The 22,054-nt window shown below is 37.4% G+C and overlaps 1 pseudogene; it reads left to right on the top strand.

The window, feature by feature from the left end:
* Nucleotides 1-5,945: 5,945 nt before the first annotated feature.
* LOC132092252 (androgen-induced gene 1 protein-like) overlaps nt 5,946-22,054 on the top strand; it is a 36,344-nt pseudogene continuing 20,235 nt past the window's right edge.

Genomic DNA, 22,054 nt, shown 5'->3' with positions numbered 1-22,054 from the left:
TTCTATCCTCATGTTTTCCCACAAATCAGAAAGGACATCATTATAACAATAAAACGTTTGTTTTAACAGCCAGTGACCTATTTTTGACATTTGCCTATCTGTCAAATGCAATTATATTCACTGAATAAAGTCGTTGAAAAAAGCTTGCTATCTTAATAAAGTCCCTTAATAGAAGACAACACAATCGTAGTGAAGCATGACTGCTGATATAGTCTAAAAGTCTACGCCAAGGATTAAAAATAACACTCTTGGCTGAAGACAAAACTAATTAAATGAAAACAGTATATCCACACATCTGATATAAAACAAGACAATAGCAGGACCACACAAGAGTTCCTAAGATCACAAAATGATTAAAAGACATCTTAAATTAAAGGAACCCAAATGTTAAAAAATGTTAAAAATCACCCTCAGGCCATCCAATACGTAGATGAGTTTATTTCTTGATTCGAACAGATTTGGAGAAATTTAGCATTACATAATTTGCTCACCAATGGATCATCTGTAGTGAATGGGTGACATCAGAATGAGAGATCAAGTAAACGGTGCTTGATTTGTGCATATTTTTCTCCTAATTCAGACAAAATTACTTTTTCACTAGAGAAAGCAATATTATGCATATAAGACTTGTATTTTGGCAGTTTGAAATTAAAAACATCCAAATGATTAATTTATTACAAACACGCAGCTTGTGGATAGCTTTGTGAATTACTGTTATGTTTCTATCAACTGTTTGGACTTCCATTCTGACGGCACCCATACACTGCAGAGGATCCACTGGATTTCTCCATATCTGTTCTGATGAAGAAACAAACTCAACATCTTGCAAAGCCTGAAGGTGCTACATTTGCAGTGAATTTTCATTTTTGGTTGAACTATTCCTTTAATTTAATAGATGAATAATTTATTTGCACTTTCAGTTAACATTCCAACAGCCTGAAAGACTGATTCATGGTCTAAAATAAAAGCCAATAAATAAATATAAAAAGTGAGGTGAGTTATTCTTATATATTCGTAACATTGCATGTTATTATTGCTCATAATTCTGTTTGCCCAGCTCTTATGCTGTCATGGTGTATGTTTGCATTTTCTATGCACTTTCTCTTTCTCCAAACCAGTTATATAGTGTTTAGACACCTCTCATCGGCCATCTGTCTTTTCACACCTCTCCATTATGGACACACACCTTGTGCTTTAAATATCTCTGCAGGTGTGTGTGTGTTATCTGTATATTTGGACAGGCTGTGATCGCAGACCATAAATGGTAATGATATGAAATGTGTGGTGTGACGATGGAAACCCCATTGCTCTCGGTGAGTGTTTTATATACACACCGTATCATTTATTGGTTGTTAAGATGATGATGAAAGCCGCCGGCAAGGTAAATAACACTCAAATCTCGAAGTCCACAGGGACAATTATAAACCTCACCACATGCATCATTTATTCTCAAGTAAATGGCCCATGAAAAAGAGAGAAGATACAGGATGCAGACCTGCAGGGTTGTGAAAGATTCAGATTTTAATAAATGGCTACTTATCAAATCATAAATGTGATAGAATACAGTTCAAAAATATTAGTAATATTAGGAAATACTATTACAATTTAAAATAACAGTTTTCTATTTTAATATATTTATACATTTTTGTGATAGCAAAGCTAAATATTTAGCAGCTGTTAATCAAGTCTTCAGTATCACATTGTTCAAAAATCATTCAACTGATTAGGAGCTCAAAAAAAAAATTATAATAATAATATTATAAATGCAATCCTTCATAAATCATTCAACTGATTTGGAGCTCAAAAAACATTTCTTAATATTATAGATGCAATAAAACTAATATGCTGCTCATATGATTTTTCACTTAATTTACTTGTAATCAAATTAAATGCGTTCTGTTGCTACCTCAATTTAAGTGTAAGAACTGAAATGAAACTGTTAGTGCACAACACTGAAAATTTGAGCTCTCAATGAGCACAATGTGATCGCTGAAGCTCCTGCGGTCTTGCCAACCTTCAACAAAAATGCTCGTAATCTGTATTGACGTTTTTTGATTAACAATAGGACAGTTATAAAACCAAATTTGAATTTGGAGGCAACTGTAATGAATGCATAATATTTCCTCATTATCTGCGGGATTAGAGTGGGAGGTTTCTGAGAAGGGACAGAACCAGGACAAAGGTAAGCAAGAGGCGGGCGAGCAAACAGATGTGTGTGTTCGCTCTCTTCATTAGACTGATTGGGCAGACTTTGATGTCTTCAAACAAGTCCAAACATCAGTGCTCGCACCAGTGTTTGGTCTATAGCATTACGCTGTTGCAAACAAAACATTTTAATGAGACACTGATAGACTATTTATAAGCTGCTACTACAATGTCATGCTGGTATACGGACGTAAAGGCAACTCAACCTAATTACATGAGATCTTTTTGCAGATCTGACTAGAGATTGATAAGGGGGAAAGGGATTAGCATGACTTTCCCCACACAACTCCAACCATGATGATAAATTTATCCAAAAGACAGATATATTGCTCTACACACCATCTGTGAACTGCATTAAGACTTGCGGTTCAGTGCCTTAAACTCTCTTTTCAAATGTGGTAGAATGATAGTTGCCATTGCACAGTTATTGGCTATAAACTATGAACTTTCTTAAGTTAACAGAAAATCAAAAGAGACATATAGAAAGCAGAGCAGGCCAGCCACAAAAGCCACAAGCCCGTCTCCTTTACAGTCGCTGCTTGGTTTTGTTTTTTCCCTACTGCATTCACAAAAGGCAGTATTTCTTAGTTAATTCATTATACACATTTTTTCTTGCATTACTTGATAAACTTGAATAATACAAAGTTTTATGTGGCTCTCTGGTGTATGTGATTTGGTTTATCACGTTCCAAAAAAAAAAAAAAAAAAAACTCAGTCATGAAAATTCTATCCTCATCCATTTGTCCATCTATTGTAGACAGAATTATTGATTATAAAGCCAGAAACATGGGCTTCTCACAATGCAAAGCCCCTTTATGGTCCAAAAAGTCCAATCAGGAAAATTAGGTATTGCAGTTGGCAATCTAACCTATAAGGATGCACAGTATAGCCTTTATGTAAAAACATTGGGTGCTGCGTTTGCCAAATCAGTGACACTGACCTGGAAAATATGCAAATAATGCAGGGTTTAGAAACTTACAGTGAAACAAGTGAAATGTCCTCTTATGAATACCCAGGATTAATTGTTAACCCTGGATAAATTATGAGCAGTGGAAGGCATGAAACAAGATAACCCAGAATTTACTTGGGGTTTAGAATCACCTATGGTTAACTATTTCCAGTGTGAAAAGCCATATACTTAAGGCAAGTGCGCTCATGTATCCACTAGCATTTGGCCAGCACACGTATTGTACTTGCGTTGGGTTACACATTTTTTTTACAACTAACAACTAACAGCTCAACCATTGACCAAGCACTCATGTATGTGTGTAAACTATATTTCTGGCATAATGGGAAGCAATGGATACACTGCTGCATATCAGACGGATATTACCACAATGAAATCGGTGCTACTTTCTTGTCTCTTGTATTACTCTTCAGGCTCGTGCACTCTTGTTTAATTGAAAAGCAACTGACGCCATTTTACCTGCATTGATTGTTTTGAAAAATAGATTGTAGTCAGACCAGAGAGGGTTTTGGCATTACAGTGATATTATTCACTTTGTTGTTTGGCCAGTTGTTTTGCACATTAAGGGGCATTTTTCTTAGTGGAAGTCTCAAATATGCACAGGTAAAAACATTTAACTCAAATCAATATTTAATGTTTGCATATTTATTGATTTGAGAGTAGGCATGCAGTATAACCATTAAGTGTGATGATGTGCAGCCAAATGGTCAATATCACAAAATAAACCCTGAGAAAACCAAAACCAAAATAGACTGACTGTACTATCTGCTCAGCAAGTATGTTTTTCAAGTGTGAGATGGGACGCCTAAACTGTGTTTTCAATACTTTTAGCAATGTATCATACTGATAAACACATTTCACTGAGATCTACTCTTGCACATATATTGGATTTGAAATCTGAGCTTCGCATGTAAGAGAGCTTGGGACCAACCGAATGAGATGAAGTCCTGGGTTGCTGGAGGACCCACTCATAGAACCACATGCACATACATCTCACTCAAGTGCACTTACTGTGAACAAGTCTACCTCAGCTTTGGAAACTCTTGCATGCTCTCCACAGCTAACCACGAAATGTGGAGCACTCTTGCACTTTGGCAGACCCCATCAAACTCCACAGTAGGTGAAGAACCTGCACAGCAGTCAGTGTGCCTTATATTTTCTTTGCATTTTCTCTTTTTGCGCATGATGCTTGGGTCAAGTTAGATAAATATAAGATTTAGATATATATATATATATATATATATATATATATATATATATATATATATATATATATATAAAGCAATAACTTGCTGGTAATAAGTGGATTTGTCTGTGATAATATGGCATGTGAGTGACAGTAAGTCCAAACATAAAAGCATTCCATAATGCTATTTGAGATGTGACAGCTAAAATCATGTCTATTACACATATTATCCCTTGGTCTGAAAAAATAAAAAAATAAAAATCATCCTGTCTTAGGTAATATAGAGATAGTCCAGTATAGTCCAGGTCACAGGAATTACGCCAGCCCCTGTTACGCTGCTTTAAGTGGAGGCAGGCATAGTTTTTTAATCCTCATTCCTTCATCCTCTTAAATGGCCAGTTCTGGGAACCATTTGTGTGCCTGTGGCAAGAGATTTTCCACTGTAAACCTCTTTAGCTGCCATATTGTATCATAATGCAGGTTTTACGGGGGCAAAATGTTTTGTCTGCTACTGTCTGACATCTCTCAAAGAGTGATGGGCTCCAAAGGCCAATTATATGTTACAGTTTAATAGTTCAGAAAGGGGTTGGTGAGAAAGGGTTGTTTTTGAAGGGTTATTTATGTTTCATTATATTCTGGTAGCTTCTATGCCTGATATTGAAAATGTAAGTAAGAAAATATAATATAATATAATATAATATAATATAATATTATATTATATTATATTATATAATATAATATAATATAATATAATATAATATAATATAATATAATATAATATAATATAATATAATATAATATAATATAATATAATATAATATAATATAATATAATATAGGGGAGATGTAAGTTTTCACAAGGTAACCAACCTCAATAACCATAAGGTTTTCAATAGTCCAGTTAGTCAGATGTGGTTTAGTACTTTGGTTTCAACCACTTCAGTTTAAGACTCTGGTCTGGTTATCTGGTCTTTAATAATGTTCTCAATACATTCGCAGAAAACATTATTTATACTGTACATCATTTATGGATTTTAATTTTCTGAAACTTTTTAGTTTGATGTTCATTTAAAAAAAATGTTTTTTAAAGTTTACTTCTTGTTTCAGAACCTACAGAGAACATCAAAAAGAACCTACACACGATGATAAAAAAGATCAAATGGAATGTTCCCTAAATGTTCATAGAAAAAAAAAACTGAACGTTCCTTAATGGGAATATTAGGCAAACATTCTTAGAACAGATTTTTGTTACCTTGGAAATAACAGTGGAAATTGCTATAATTTTTGTAACTTGGTATATGAACATACAAACTGATGTTAAGAAATAAACCACCGAATAAACTACCTAGTAAACTTACTAGTGTGACAACACAATGACCTAGACTCTAGAATAGAGACTAAATGTTTAATCTATACATTTTGTACTATATGAGAGCAGTAAACAAATCCAGAAAATGATTAGCCTACTGAGAAACAAACGAAAGAACAGACGAAACAAATCCCCAAAACTCAGTAATGATGCGGACCAGCTTAACGCGCATGCGCGGACTCATAGAACAGCGACACGAGCTGCTCTGCACAGGCAGCGATGCTTGTTACTATAGCAACAACCTCTCGCGCACATCCGCCGCCTCCACCAACGTCTCGCACGGATCCACGCGACCCTCTCCCCCTCCCCACCGCATAACAGCATCCCTCTGTCAACAGGATATGTCCTGAGACGGAAATACGACGGGGGAAGGAAAATGGCGCTCATCCCATCACAGATCCTCAGAGTAGCGATACTCCTCTCTTACTTTTCCATCCTCTGCAATTACAAAGCCATAGACATGCCCGCGCATCAAACATACGGCGGTTGCTGGAAGTTTCTTACATTCATAGATTTGGTAAGTGCATGTGCATCGTTCCCATGCAGTGCCTGATATACATTTATATGATATCTCCATAATGCATTATAAAGACAGGCCGGTTATGCTGAAATATGCAGGGTCCTTCAAAAAGGAGTCATAACGCCAACACGAATAGTCTTACGTCATATTTACTGAGCATTAAACGTTAATCACATGACGCAATGACTTTTTAAATCTGTAATGATGACGTCATGCTTTTCATTTGTCACATCATTAATAATGAATCCTATTCTGAAGGGTTGTGCTAAATTACGATCAGTTCACAGGAGGACAAATTAAGGGTGTATTTACAGTTTTTACAAATAAATTGAAGCATCCTTTTTACTTTTCATCCTTTTGTTCTGGCAACATAAGGGACCAGTCTGTTCGAGTAAATGCAGGTCACATTAGGCACCAGTAACTGCACGCACCCGCACACACACTGACTGTTATGACAGTCTGTGAGCCAATGACTCATGTTTTCCACATAAACAGCCCATTTTCTCCCCCCTTTTTTGAAGTGATTTTTAATAGCAATAAAAGTTGTTTTGTTACACTTCACTTTTACACATCTGTTCCAGAGCAGTGTTTGCTTTTTTTTCCATTTTGGTTTGGGAATAATCTCATGTACAGATATGTTCTGTGCAGATGTGTTCAGATTACTGTGGATGGAGCTTTTCAAACCGTATGCTGTTTCATAACATCATGTTTTCTCTTAGAATCCATAGTACTTGTTGGAAATTCTAGTGCACTGTAGGTCACTGCACTACAATTAACATATATAACTATTGTTCAAAAGCTTGGGCACAGTAAGATTTTATTATTTTTTCAGAAAGAAATTACTAGTTATAATCAAAAAGGATGCATTAAATTGAACAAAAGTGACTGAAGACATTTATTACGTTACAAGATATTACTTTCAAATTAAACTATTCATCAAAGAACTATAAAAATATTAAGCAGAACAAATGTTTTCGATAAGAAATAAGAAATGTTTCTTTCTTATCTGCCAAAATAGTCAAACCCCAAACTTTCATTCATATGTGCGCATCAAATCAATTTACAAAAAAATTTATTTTAATAGTTTTGGTAACCTGAAAAACACAATGATGATGTTATAAGTTTATACGTAAACTCTTTTACTGTCCATAAGCACAGAAAAACTCACCTTAACTTTCACCACAACCATTAGAGAGAGATGAACTTCATCTATTGTTTGTGCTGCTTTGTGTAATAGTATAATGATTAATTCTGACAGTATTTAATGACCTCTGACACCACTCATAGCATTGCTGTAATGAACCTGGATGATGAGGCTGTGTGAAACTAATATTAGAACAGACGATAAACACATGCCACATTCAGAGAGGCAGATTATCTCATCTTGGCACAAGAAACGCAAGTACGTCTGGATCAAATACTTGCATTGCCTATCCACAACTGATCTACTACTTCACTGTAGCATTGTTATGTTTATTAACACTCTAAGTAACTATCACTGTGTTTACTGCGATCTTAGCCATTTATGTTTTCATCATGCTTCATTAATTATTAAATATAGGGTTTCGATTTGGCTTTCCATTCTCACAATAGTTCACTTGGGTTGCCTGGCATAGAATTAATCTCTCAGTGTCATATATAAAGTACCTGGCCAAGTGTGGCCGAAAGCTTTCGGTGATCTGACAAGATACCCATGGATTAATTAGCAGAGTGTAATTAGCACAGATGCACAGGTTTTCTGAGTGTATCATTACCGTGATGAAAGGCAGCCTATATTTTTGTGAGAGCAGTTGCTATGTTGCAAACGCTTTGCAAGTATAATTATAAAATCTTTGATTTTAAGACAAATAGGGTTGGAAAAATCTGTTCACATCTAATACTTTAAGACTGAAATGTTGCATTTGAATGCATAGTGTCTGAACCATTAGAACTGCACATTGTTGTATGACGATATTTTATCACGAATGCTAAATGTTATTACTTTAAAAATCTAAAACTGTCTTGCAAACCACTGTTGAGTACCGTAGCTGTATGTTGTTTGATAGGAACTGAGTTTTTACTAGCCCGGATTATTATTATTCCCAGCCTCAAACAATCAATTCATTAGATTTCATGGAGACTTGAGTCTCAGTCCAGAAATCCTTTTGGTTGTTTATAAGCACAAAATAAGACTTTGTATAGCTAATAAATGATTTTACGCCTCTATTGGCTTCGTGTCCATGCACCGTAGCTGTTTTTATAACTCTCAAATGATGTGAGAAAAGGATGAACATCCATTTTTAGCTCAGCAAAAGCAAAGATCAAAAGCAATAGTCAGGGTAAAGTAAGAAAAATAGATCATTTTAGGCGGCTGGTTATAGGAACTTAAGACCAATAAAAGACAAACATTTATATGAAGTCTTAGAAGGGCTTCTCCTGTCTTCAGAAACCAGGAAACAAATTTAGGAGCAGAAAGATAATGAGGAATTAAATATTAAAGAGCATATTAATGGGAGACTTATTTGCATGTTGGATATCTGTGGAGGAGATATAATAAAGAAACCCTCATACTTCTTTAATGTCAAAGCAATCTCTTAACACTCTCATTGCGAATGCTCGCTAATGGAAAATGGGCTAAATAAGATATATTAGCTTAAGACGAGAAATAGGTTATGGAGGAAAGATTGTGTATTAAATTATTCCAAATGCCAGTTTTCTTGCAGTCTGTCATGCATTGTAACATTTTAAAGCTTGACAACTCTATCTGTATATTGTTCTGTTTCTTGTGATGTGAGTTTGTTTGCTCTTGTAAAAAAAATGGCACTTAGAAATACTCATATTCTATTTTGAGGCAACCAAAGATGAATGCATGGCTTTCATCAAGTTTCCCTTCAACTTTCCATTGTGTTCCTTTTATAAGACAGCTTTGATTTGCATGTCAATGAGAGGCCTTCCAAAAAAAAAAAAAACTTGGATTTTTTTTGTATTATTATTTATTTATAACTAAAATGGACAAAGTTGATTCTCAAACAGCACTCACTGCTCTTTTCAGTTAGGGCTTAAAGGAATACTTAACCCCAAAAATGAAAATGACCTTATCATTTATTTACCCTTAAGCCATCCAAGATGTAGATGAGTTTGTTTCTTCATCAGAAACATAACATCACTTGCTCACCAATGGATCCTCTGCAATGAATGAGAGTTCAAACAGCAGATAAAAACATCACAATAATCCACTGGTAACCCACATGACCCCAGTCGTTTATATATCATTGTATTTAATTATATTTACTAATTGCTAGCTTTCAGCTTTTGTTGGCTAATATATAGATACAAATAAATAAATAAAAACAGTTACTGTATACTGTGAAATACTGTTATAATATAAAATACATTTAATTTATTTTACAATGTCTTTGTCACAATGTAGAAAAGTCAAAATGCCATATAATTGTTCTTGGAAGTTTACAAATCTGATGGGACATGTCCCATTTCTTCTGGGTATACTACATTACTTTTCCCTAACCAGTATGTTATGATTCCCCATGTCAGGTCATTCAGGCGGTGTTCTTTGGCGTGTGTGTCCTGACTGACCTCTCAAGCCTTTTGACAAAAGGCAGTGTCTGTATGGAGCAAGAGAGACAGTTGAGAAAGCTCATTGGCTTACGAGACTGGATGATGGCAGTTCTGGCCTTTCCCGTTGGTGCGGTATGTATAAACCAGCAATCAGATTTCTAATTTTGCATATATACACTTATAAAATACTCTTTGTTGTTGTTAGTTGGATCTGGAGACTGTGAGTAGTACTGCCGCTCAATGAGGATATGTTGATATTCAGATAACATCAGTGTTTAGAATCAACATTGAAATTTGGACTGAAATTTAATAAAAACACCAATATGGCCAATTATCAAAGTGAAATGATGCAGTGATCCAGATTATTACCGTGCAAATAAATCTAAAGTTCAAACGAGAGCTAGGAAAAGTTTCAGCTTTTATATAAGCCTGAACACATGCAAACATTGCATTTTTTGTAAACGGAAAATCAGCAAAAGTCATTTGCTGCTGGCGGTGACTTACGCTGTGGTTAGTTTAAAGTGTGTGAACCTACCGTAAACTCTCTGAGCCATCAAGTTCCATTGTTAAAGTGTGGGAAAGAAAAAACAGTACAGTAACAGAACATGAATGCAATACTTTGTCTGAAGCTGCCCTTCCCCTCCCACACATGTCATTGACATTAAGATGTCTGAAACCACAGAAAAACAGAGGCGACTATTCAAAACTTGTTTCGAGCAATCATCCAGTGGATCTAAGAAAGGAAGGTTGTGTATAGAGCATATTTGTATGAGGTTACCAAAGGTAAATTACTGCTTGCTGCATATGCCTGACCAATATTTTTATATTTTTGCAATTTTGCAGTTACATACATGTGTGTAATTGTGTACAAATGTTACATAAATTTGTGCATATAGTTTACGTTGATGTGTCAAGTCAAGTCAAGTCACCTTTATTTATATAGCGCTCTAAACAAAAAAGATTGCGTCAAAGCAACTGAACAACATTAATTAGGAAAACAGTGTGTCAATAATGCAAAATGACAGTTAAGGCAGTTCATCACTGAATTCATCTCAGTTCAGTTTAAATAGTATCTTTGCAATCATTTGCAATCAAGTCAATGATATCGCTGTAAATGAAGTGTCCCCAACTAAGCAAGCCAGAGGCGACAGTGGCAAGGAGCCTGCTGCTGAAGGATAGCCAGAGCCTTCCCCGACCGATGACCAATCTCTGCATAAAGCGACAGAGCTGAGGATCACCGCGGAGACAGTACTGTTGAAGACGTCAGTCCAGGTGTGTTTGCCGGCTTTACCACCTGCCATGAGGCAGAAAGACATGGACGGGATGAGCACGGAGAGGAGCACCACCCTCTGCACCGAGGATGAGGGTGAGCTGGATATGGCGTGGCAAAAGGGCCAAAACGAGGAGGAATATCTCATCGACTGGGAGTCAGAACTAGAAGTTGAACTGTACTTGGTTCCCTTCATAGTTGGTTCCCTTTCTTGCTCCTAGAATGTGTCCTCCAGTGCCTGCTCCTCAAAAACCGCTGTCATCTGGCAGCCTCTCTGCTCGCCCTCAGCCCACCATCATTGCAGTGCAAGCTCCGTGGGAGTGCCATCCTCCAGCGTCGCCATGGTCGGAGTCTCCTTCACCTCCGCCTCCAGCTTCCGAGGCCTGGACTCCGCCTCGGCCCGTTGACCCATAGGCACCACCATGGCTCCTAGCTCCCTCCTTTCCATTGTGGCCCGGCAGTCCACAAGTTCTGCCTGGCTCCCTCATTCCTCCTGCTCCGCCTTGGCCTGGTGTCGACCATCCTGTGCCTCGGGACTCCACTCCTCTGGCTTCGCCTCATCTCTCTGTCCCTCTGGCTCTTCAAGCTCCTTTATCCTCTTGGCTCCACCTCAGTCCTCTGTCGCTCTGGCTTCACTGCATCCTTCCAGATTCACATCTTCCTGTCGGTCGCTGATGCCATCGGTTCCACCTAGGACCTCTGGATCCTCCCCGTCACCCTGGCTCTTCATCTCTTCATCTCTTCGCCTTGAGCTCCTCCTCCACCTGCTCCGCCACCGTTGGTCGGCCCCCTGGAGTCGGCGGCCATTCTTCCTCCATGGCTCCTAACACAGTCGGCTCCACCTTGGGCCGTCATTATGGCTGTGGCCTGGGTCCTGCTGTGCTCTTCCTGCTCCAGGTCCCTCCTGTCTCCTCCCTGGATCCTCTCTCCGTCGTCTCTTCCCTGGCTCCTTCCTCCGTGGTGTCTGTCTGCCGGCCCCCTCCCGGGGGTCTGTCCTCCACTGAAACCTCCTCCTTGGTGCCCACCTCGTTCCTCCCCTCTGTTCCACGGTGTGAGGTCGCACCTTCCAGGAGGGGGGAGTATTGTAATGCCCCTGGACTAGGTATGTTGTGTTTTCCCTCCATGTGTTCCATTCCCCATGTGCTCAGTATGACCTAGTTTCTGTCTTCCCTTGATTATGTCATTATGTCCAGGTGTGTCTCCTTAGTTCCCTCATTATCCTCATTAACATTCCCCTTATAAGTTGTACTCTGTTCAGTCTTTGGTTGTCCGGTATTGAGTTTACATTGATGTGTACGTGTGTTCATACCTCTCTGTGGATTACCCTCTCTGTGGATTATTAAAGACTTTGTATTTCATCTTCGTTCTCGTTCGTTCCCTTGTGCACCAGATTGTGACACTAATATGCTGCTCAAAAAACATTTCTAAATATCATCGGTGTCAAAAACAGTTGCGGTGCTTAATATTTTCATGAAAACCATATTAAGTTGTATTTCCAGATTTTATGATGAATAGAAATTTCAGTAGAACAGCACTTATTTGAAACAAAAATATTTTTGTAGCATTATAAATGTCTTCACTGTCACTTTTGATCTATTTAATGCAATCCAGCTCAGATGGTTGCTGTGTCTTGTTTTGGTGTGCAGAATAGACACCCTTTAGATTTGTATTTAGACCATCAAAACATTGAATCATCTGATTCTTTAAAAGGTACAATAGGTCAACTGATGTAAAAAAGGCATGAGCCTGCAGGTCTGGTCAGACAGCATCTGTATTCTCTTAACACATACTGCTATATCTGGCCACATCCACACATTCTCTTTTGCATAAGGGGACTACAGACGCATTGTCTTAAATGTACAGACTATTTGTTTTGCAAATGCCCAGTCATCTATCTGGCAATGCCACAAAACCAGTTATGTAATAAAATCCTGTCCTGCGAAGTGAAGAAGGAAGTGCTATGTTGTTTCTGTTTTGTGTGTGTGTTCGTGATGACAATCAGATAATTGCATGGAAAATATAAAAAATTTGATCACAAATGTCTTGCTTTGTCTCTGACTGCCTAAAGAGCTTTTAATATTGCTTGGCACAATGTTAGTAAAGCGTTTAAGATGTCAAACGACAGTGTCAATGTGTCTTAAACCTTAAGTGGAAAGAAAATTGACTCTGCTCTGCTCATTTCTTTTTAATGAAAGAGACAAAGACATTCCACTTGCATTGCAATGGATTATTCATAATAACATACAATCTATCTCTTAATGGCTAAATATTAAATAAAACAAAGTGTAAAAATACAAATTTAATTCTATAGTGTGCAAATACACTACACACACATATATACAAACTTTTGACCAGTAGTGTATCTGATGACTAGGCCTAGACTGAATGTTTTTTCCTGCAATTTCGTTAATATTTTCGGGGAAATTCTGCAAAACAAATATAAAAATGAATAACAATAAATTAATATTAAATATAGTATTGGATTTTAAAATATAAATAAAATAAATATAATATTTTAAATATACATAACGATATAGATTTGTAGGTTGTAGGTTGCAGATTCTCAGCAGGACTTAACGAGATAGCAGACAGGGGAGGCTTGCTTGTTAGCCTGTATAAAACTTCATAACCAGACAGCCATGAAACAAACACAAAATACACAAAATAGATGCTTGACTTGGCCCTGGCCCTCAGTTTAAGAGCAATGCATGAGGCTCAGCTTACAGATATTACAGTGAGCATCATAAGTGTTGACGTTAATATTGGGAAACAGGCTCTACTGTGTTCGAGTGATATGCATACTTATTAGCATTAGCCCAGGTTATTTCCTGGCACCTGTTGGTGGTATATGTGGCTCGCTGATATACACTCTACTGCATTGTAGACTGATACACAATGGGACTAGGAATAGTTTGCCCAAAAATAAACATTTGCTGGAAATTTACTCAACTCCATGTCATCTAAGATAAGATAAGAAATTTAGCATTACATGACTTGCTTACCATTTACCATTTACATGGTAATGCAATGAGTGATTTTAAAATGGGTTTTAAAGGATGAATTTTGAGATTTTAAGTTTTCAGTTGATATATAATTTCTGATGATTTCTAAATTGTGAAAAAGCAACGAAGTAAATGAAGTAAATGTAGGCATCCCGTATACGGGACAGGGGGTGACAGTTAAAGGGTTAACAACCTTTGTCTATCCATGTTATTTTGCAAAGCAGATATAAGAAATTTTCTATGACTATACAAGACTTCCGATTCATTAGATGCTATAGGTAAATAACTAGAAGAATAAAATAATAATATCAAAGTGCAGTAAATACTAAAACTATTTGGGATACACATAACAAATAACAGTTTGCAATATCAAGCTCCACAAAGACTGTTTTTGTACAGCTTAAATAACTGGAAGCGGATGACACTGAAAGGCTTGCACATTTAAGTTACAAATGGCTGTATCTGCTCTTATGTTAAAATAAGGTGGAAAGTATGTCAAGCCAAGGGATGGAGTCTCCCATTCCAGCTAGCTTGGCTGGATAATTTGTAAAAATTTGATAATTTGATGAAGTTTGTTAAAAGGTTTATCCACAGTGCCCAATGAGAGTGTGTGGAACAGGCAAATCCAAATAAACCACCTGTCCGGCAGTGAACTTATTTAACTTGTGCTTTCAAGAAGCCCAGCGGTTACTTGAAATATGCTTTAAAAGTACAACAGTTCCCTTTCACAAGGGCTATCCTCATAGTCCCACCCATTTATTTGGGTACAGCAATGATTATCCAAGCTCTTACTGGAAACAAGAATCCTGCACAATAATCAGAGACACCCAAACCAAACAGAAATCTTTCACACCAATAAATGAGGCCCATTAATGCAAATACGTTTGAGCAATTCAGGATTACAGCAAAGGAAGGTGAAACTCCTCCTCGGAGAGCCTGGGACTTTTTCACAAGGCCTGTATGCCCCACACCAACCTGCCTGTTTTTTGACAGCGTATGTGATGTCCTCATCATCTTAACACTGTCCTTTTCACAGATGCAAATGTATCTTTGAGTGAGTGTTGGATAAAAGCAAAAAAAAAAGAAAAGAAGTCAGCTCCTAGGGATTAATTATGTAATGCTGATATGAAAATATGAGCTCTGTGTGTTGGTTGTCTGTGCTCATGGCTGGTTTTAGTGCTTGTGATGGTTTTGTGCAGAGATTTTGTCCTGTAGATCAGGGAAAGAGGATATTTAAAAAGTTTTTTAAAAGTCTTTTTGGCATAACGAGATGTGCCGGTGTGAAGCAAGAGTTAGGCAGTCTGCCAGAAGACCTGCTGGAAATCTGGGGGTGAGGAATGGGATTAATTTAAAGACATTGTGGTGAGTGAGAGGTCTTAAAAAGTTATGAAGTTCTCTGAATATAAAATGTAAGTTTTCTCATTATAGCTAATTTCAGGAAAGTCCATAATTGAAATGGCTGGCACTTGATACTGACACCTGGCACTGTACTGAATACATACAATATTAGTCTTAGGAAAGAGCTTTAGAATTGTTGGTTTGCAGCCATAAAGCTGAGGAATAAGCACAAGCATGTCCTTTAAGTATGTTCTGGAAACGTTTTCAGGAACGTTTTCAAAAGTCAAAAATGCCATTGTTGTGTAAATTAATTGCTAAAATGTATATTAAAAAAAAGTTGTTTACTGTGAATTCTCCTGCATCTCCTCATTCCTCACAGTAGCGTAGTCATGACAGAATGCCGGACCTACAAACATGTAACTGCATGTCTCCCCTATGTTTTTGTTTCTGAGTTTGTTTAGTGTTTTTTTTTCTCCCGTTGTTTCTCTATGGATGCCCTTGCCAGTCCGGAATACCTCCTCCTCCTGCTGGAGCAGGTGGAAGGATCGCTCGAGGAACTTACCGGACTGTTCTGGCCCCCGCCCATCCGAAGATGGTCCTTGAGTGGATTTCGCCACCTTTTTTATAGAGTGGATAATGGCGAGAAATGGTTCCCCGTTGACCGTCTGTTCTAAGGAGGATCTCGCCAGTTCCACTCTAAAAACAAGAGCCCAGCCCACCATCTCCCTGCTGAATGGAGCATCAGCCCGAGCCCACCATTCTAGGAGAGCCCAAGCTCGCCGCGGTTGACAAGCCGTTGCCGCATGGCGGGACAGACTAACGAATCGCCAAGGAGCTGGAGCTTTATGTGTCGTCAGTCAAGGTCTACACTCCTCTGACTGCACCTCGTCCCTTCATCCCTCTGGCTCCATCAGGCTCCTTTATCCCTTCGGCTCCTTGCGACCTAGTTTTCCTGTGTGTTTGCTTGTTCATTGCTCCGAGGTGTGTCTTGTAAATTTCACCCCTGGCATTTAAATTCCAGTCTGTGCAATCTGTGTTTGTCTGGTATTGAATGTGAATGTCTTGTGCTATGTGTTTTCCTGTCTCCCCTGTGTACCCCGTGTTGGAAGGAATAAAGACTGTTTACAATGAATTCTCCCGCATCTCCTCGTTCCTCACAGTAGTATAGTCGTGACAGCAGCATTATAAAAAACAACAACATTGAAAGCTGAAAACTTTTCAAAATTAAATCATATCACATAACACATATCACATATTCTACACACCTACTTAATATTAAGGAATTAATTTTAAAAGTTACTATAAAAATTTTAAGACATATTTTACAATATGCAAAATGCAGATTTTTGTGATCGGATGATTCATTATCAGTTTCTTCTTTGTTTTTGGTTTGCAGTTTGTAGTGACTATGTTCTGGACCCTTTACGTGTATGACAGAGATTTGGTATATCCAAGACTCCTGGACAGCTTCATACCTCAGTGGCTAAACCATGGCATGGTGAGTGGGAAACTGCTTTCTTTTGTTTTTAGAAACTACAAGACTGTAAAATATATTAGCTTATTTGAAATCACTGACAATAAAAATGTCTTTCTAAATGAACAATGATATTATAAGATAGATACTGTAGATAGATAGACAGAAAGAAAGAAAGGGGTGCGTTTCCGAAAAGCAACTATGATCTATGACTAAGTTCCGTTGTAACCAATGGAGTTCAATGGAACTACCGACCATAGTTAGCCAACGATGCTTTTGGAAAATGCAATCCTGACACAGACAGACAGACAGAAAGACAGACAGACAGACAAACAGATACTTCACTCTCAAGCAGGAACAAAAGAAAAGCACATTTTGTTTATTTCAATCTCTTGGGCCACATTGACGTCCAATGTGAAATGCTAGTCGTTGTGCAAACTTTCATTTCAATCAGGTGGAACAAAAGTTCCAAGGTGGGGTCTGAGTGGCAGTTCTTGTTTTTATGACAAGTGACATTTGTAATGTTAAGTGTGGCAACATTTTTAGCTGGTGTGTAATTCCAGAATCAAAACACAAAAGTGACTCTGCTGGCATCAGTGACAAAGAATGTTTATGTCGATACTGTATATTGTCATGAATGCAGTCTAAAAGTATTTGCAAAACTGAAATGACTTTGCTGCAATTAGTCTAGAAGAGTCTCTACAAAAGATATTTAATAACCTAATTGCTTCTTTTTTGAATCCTTCTTTAATCTGCTGAAGTGGCCTCGACGAAAGAGGTTCTGGGACCTAGAGGCTTCTGATAGATTGATAGGAAATACAACTCAGAATGAGGCTATTACTGGAAATGTGGTTGGATGTCTCAGTCGTCGCTAATAACAGGATGTATTCGGTTGACTTGGGTATATCCCAGGGCCAATGACAACACACGTAGCAGTTGCTAGGGAAACATGTCTCAGTTATTAATCAACATGAATGTAACCTTTGAGCCTAATCAGAAATTGTCTCTATCTTTAATGTGCAGTGGCATTATCACATGCAATTGGATTTTCCGCAGGGTTTTTAAACCTTTAAACTTTTGTCATTCATACACATTAGACTGTACATGATTTTTTTAGGTTTGGTTTTCAGGTATATGCTAAAAAAATTATATTTAATTTCTTCATATTTCCCTAATGATTTTGGTGGACGGTGACCCAAAAATGAGTAGAGAGTCTGTTACAGACAGCAGGGGAAAAAAACATGCAAATAATAAAGAGTATGATTGTGCATTGTAAGGATGGCAAGATCAATAAAATGTTCAACCCCAAATTCGCACTATAGGCTGCTCAAAATCCATAATTTAGGGTTTTCAATGAAGAGAATGCTCTTTTCTGCTTTAGACAATGGTTTTCTCTAGCCAGCGAAGGAGCAGAGGTCTTATGATCTAAATACAGTTGTGCTGCTGAGGACTGACCCACGGGAGAGAACTACCTTCCAGCTGAGAACAATTTGTGCTATGCAGAAAGTTCCAGATTATCCGCCTGTGACTGAAAGGGGTTACTCCATTGTAAATATTTTGAAGCATTCCATGGAACCACATTTGTTTGTTTACACATGCTGCTACGGCAACTGTCTTCTGTTCACTGGCTACTCTGACAAAGAAACAGTGACTAAGCCTTGTTGCTGTTATAGACAAATCTGGCGAAACACGGAAGTAAAGCAGCGCCGCCATTACTGCGTGCCTTTGCTGCTAAGGAAGTAGCAGAAGTAGCTTGTTGGTCCCGTAGGCAGCTGTAGCAGATGTTAGCTCAAGCTGTACGAAAAGTTATTTTTATTTTTATTTTTAAGTACGTATACTGTCCAGTGATGCCGGGAAGAGCGTGTTGTGTGGTTGGCTGTTTTAACAACAGCACATAACTACAGGCCTGGAATAAAACCGTTTGTGAAATTCACGAGCCTTTGTTGCACATTTACTGCCCATGTTTACGGCCACACGGATTACACAGAGTTCCTGGTCGAGCGGAGGAGTATTTATTGTTTGAATTTCGTAATAAAATTGACAGAATATGAGAGCTGAGTTTTTTTTCCTATCATAAGTAACCTGCTCTGTCTGGTCTGTCGGTCTCCGTGTCCTCTTTGCTTCGCGATTTTTATGTGCGTGAGAAAATGGATGTGTGGTATGAGAGCTTGACAAAAGCGTTTATTGCATTTGTTAGTTGTTTAGTTGTTTGAAGAGTAAAAAAAATCCATGGGTCTTAACCATAGACTGTGTTCGTAACGCAATTACAGTCGGCAAGTCGGTTGGACTAAAGGGGAAAAAATTATTAATTGGGTCGGTCGGGTTATTGGCAAACAAGAATATTTTTTAAGGATGGCCTTATAGTTATTTGAAACTTGTGAAGCTTGTGAACATATTAGCAACACAGCTTGTAATGACAGCGTTTGGTTTTATTGTTGTCATAAATTAATACACTTCCTCAATACATTACATATTTTTACATTATTACATTATGTTGTCAATAAATTACCTTTATCAGTAAGTTTTGGCCACTGCCTGACATCATCTACCCAATGTTCCCTTTCACCAGACAAGACTCACACCATCACACCGTCACACTTCGCAGGCACGCAGTAATGGCGGCAGGCAAGATGGCAGCGCCGATAGTGTGCACGGCGGATTTGTGTATAGGAACAATCAAAGTTGAGTCTGAGCTATGTTTTGAGCATTTATACCAGAGATGATGATAATAATAATAATAATAATAATAATAATACTTTTCTTTACAATTATGCAATTAATTTATTTATTAAAATAAATTATAACAATACAATTACAGTCTTATGACAAATATTTTTTAAATGAAAACTATTTAGACTGCAAAGTAACTTAGTATAAACATAAATAATAACAATAAAAACTTTTTTAAACTATAAAATTAATGTAATAACTTAAATTATAACAATAAAGATGATATATTTAAAATAATTATGAAAAATATATTTAAAATGAAGACTATTTAGAACACCCATAAATAAAAATAATAATCTACTTTGCAATTATATAACTATAAAAATAATTTATAAACTAACATAAATGTTAACAATAACACTATAATATAAAAAAATGAAAAAATATATTTAAGAAATAAACGCTATTTAGACTGCAAAAAAAAACATCGGAATAATAATAATAAAAATAATAAATAACATTATAATAAAATATATTTAAAATAATAATATTAACTAAACAGACTATTTATTATTATTATTATTATTATTATTATTATTATTATTATTGCTGTAGTCAAAGGTTTTAGTTATTGTCAAAAAAAAAAACAGAAATAAAACAAATCAGTTCTGCTTATTAGTGTCAAATCTCTATTTTATACCATGTTCCTGTCAGTGATATCACCCACAGCAGGACATTTATGAAACCTTTATACCTTGATTCACCGAAAGAGAGAGAGAGAGAGGCGACTTTTCACAGCTTCCCTAGAAAATAGGCCACAACAAAATATAACAGCACTTGACAACTGCGCCTTTTAAGTCTTTTTTTCTGAATACGCTAGACATATTTATAGTTCTGCTGGTGCGTGCAGCTCATGGCTACAAAAGTCCTTTGGAACTTTCAGGGACTCTCTAGATATATGTAGACAAATGCAGATATTTGCAAATAATAATCACATCACTAGAATTTGAAAACTTTGTCTTTGTAAGTACAGACAGGAAGTGACATGAAAAAAAAACAGAAATAAGACAAAAAAAATTCCCCAAGTGACAAGGGAAAGGACATTTTCCCTGTTTTGAAGCTGTCAGTGCCATTGCTGTATATTTGGCAAGCCTGTCAGAACTCATAATGTGGCGGAAACAATCAAAGCCACTTCAGTGGGACTTAAAGAGGCTAATACTAAAGTTTCATGGCATCATCGGGAGGCGGTTTACCTGCGTCAAAGTATATGTGACAATAATCCCATCTCCGCTTTGTAATTACTCCACTGCAGAGAGAAGCCTGTCAGAAGAGCGTTGCACTGCTCTAATGTTAATTCCAGTGGCCTCCCGCTGAGAAGCCCCCATGTTCAAAGCACCTCATTCCAATCGTATACCACAAATAAACATCTGACACCAGACACCACTGCTACACATCTCAAAATAAAAGTATAAAAGACCCAGGGAGGCTGACTTCCCATGTAAAGGTATTTTCTGGAGTAGCCGACATATTGCTAGAATGCCCAGTCTGAGTTCTTACTTTCCTCATATATAATTCAGCAGGTAGGTTCATGGTAGCTTTTAAATGATAACTGATTACCTGTGGTAAACAATCTCAAGTTCTCAGTCACTCCTTTTTTCACACTGCTAATTGTTCAGGAGAAACAAACTCGATACACGGCAATTCGTTTTCCAAAGCATGACCTTGAATGCCCTTGGTTCGGCTAAATAACCATGCAATACGTTCAAAGACGATCAATTTTTATGACAGTCTTACAGTTTCAAAACCTTCAAAAACATCTGTTGCTGCAACAGAGAATGATTTTTACACAAGTATCCCATTTAACCCTATAGTTCAGTAATGAATTCCTGTTGCAATTCGAGCTTCTTTTGGCCTGTAAAGAAAAACTCACACTGAGAGGAAGCCGACTTTGCTTTTTAAAATTATCTTTCAGCCTGTCTGTGGAATTTCTCTACAATTCCTTCTGCTGGATTTGTGGGATGTTGTTTGGAGTAGAAAATAGCTGTGCCCACAGGCCAATTTGAAGAGTGCCTTCCTCTCAAAATTGTCTCTAACTGTACGTTCCTGCTGCAACTACCAGTACGTTCAGACTGTGGGGATAAGTGTTTCACCATTTACAGTAACAAGAATCCATCCTCTGAGCAAGAGGAGAAATACATCCAGAAGACTGAGATCGATCAATGTCACCATCCATGGCTGTGCTAAACTGATCTGGGCTCCTGATGCACTCCACTGGTGTTTTCTCTGCATCTAATAACATGTTTGGTTTGCCACTGTCAGAGGAACCTCAGACAGACTAGTTTCTGCTTAACCAACGGTGTTACCCAGACCGCCTTCAGGATACCGCGAGGATAAGCACCAGATGTTAGAGTATATCAGACTTTGCTACACTTTACACTTTCATTTAAAAAGTGCAAAAAACCTTTTTGTACCAATGTACCAATACAATACATGCATCTT

Source organism: Carassius carassius, chromosome 18 (genome assembly GCF_963082965.1).
Source record: "Carassius carassius chromosome 18, fCarCar2.1, whole genome shotgun sequence".
NCBI lineage: Eukaryota > Metazoa > Chordata > Actinopteri > Cypriniformes > Cyprinidae > Carassius > Carassius carassius.
Note: the sequence above shows the minus strand (reverse complement) of the source record. Positions and strands in the feature narration are given on the sequence as shown.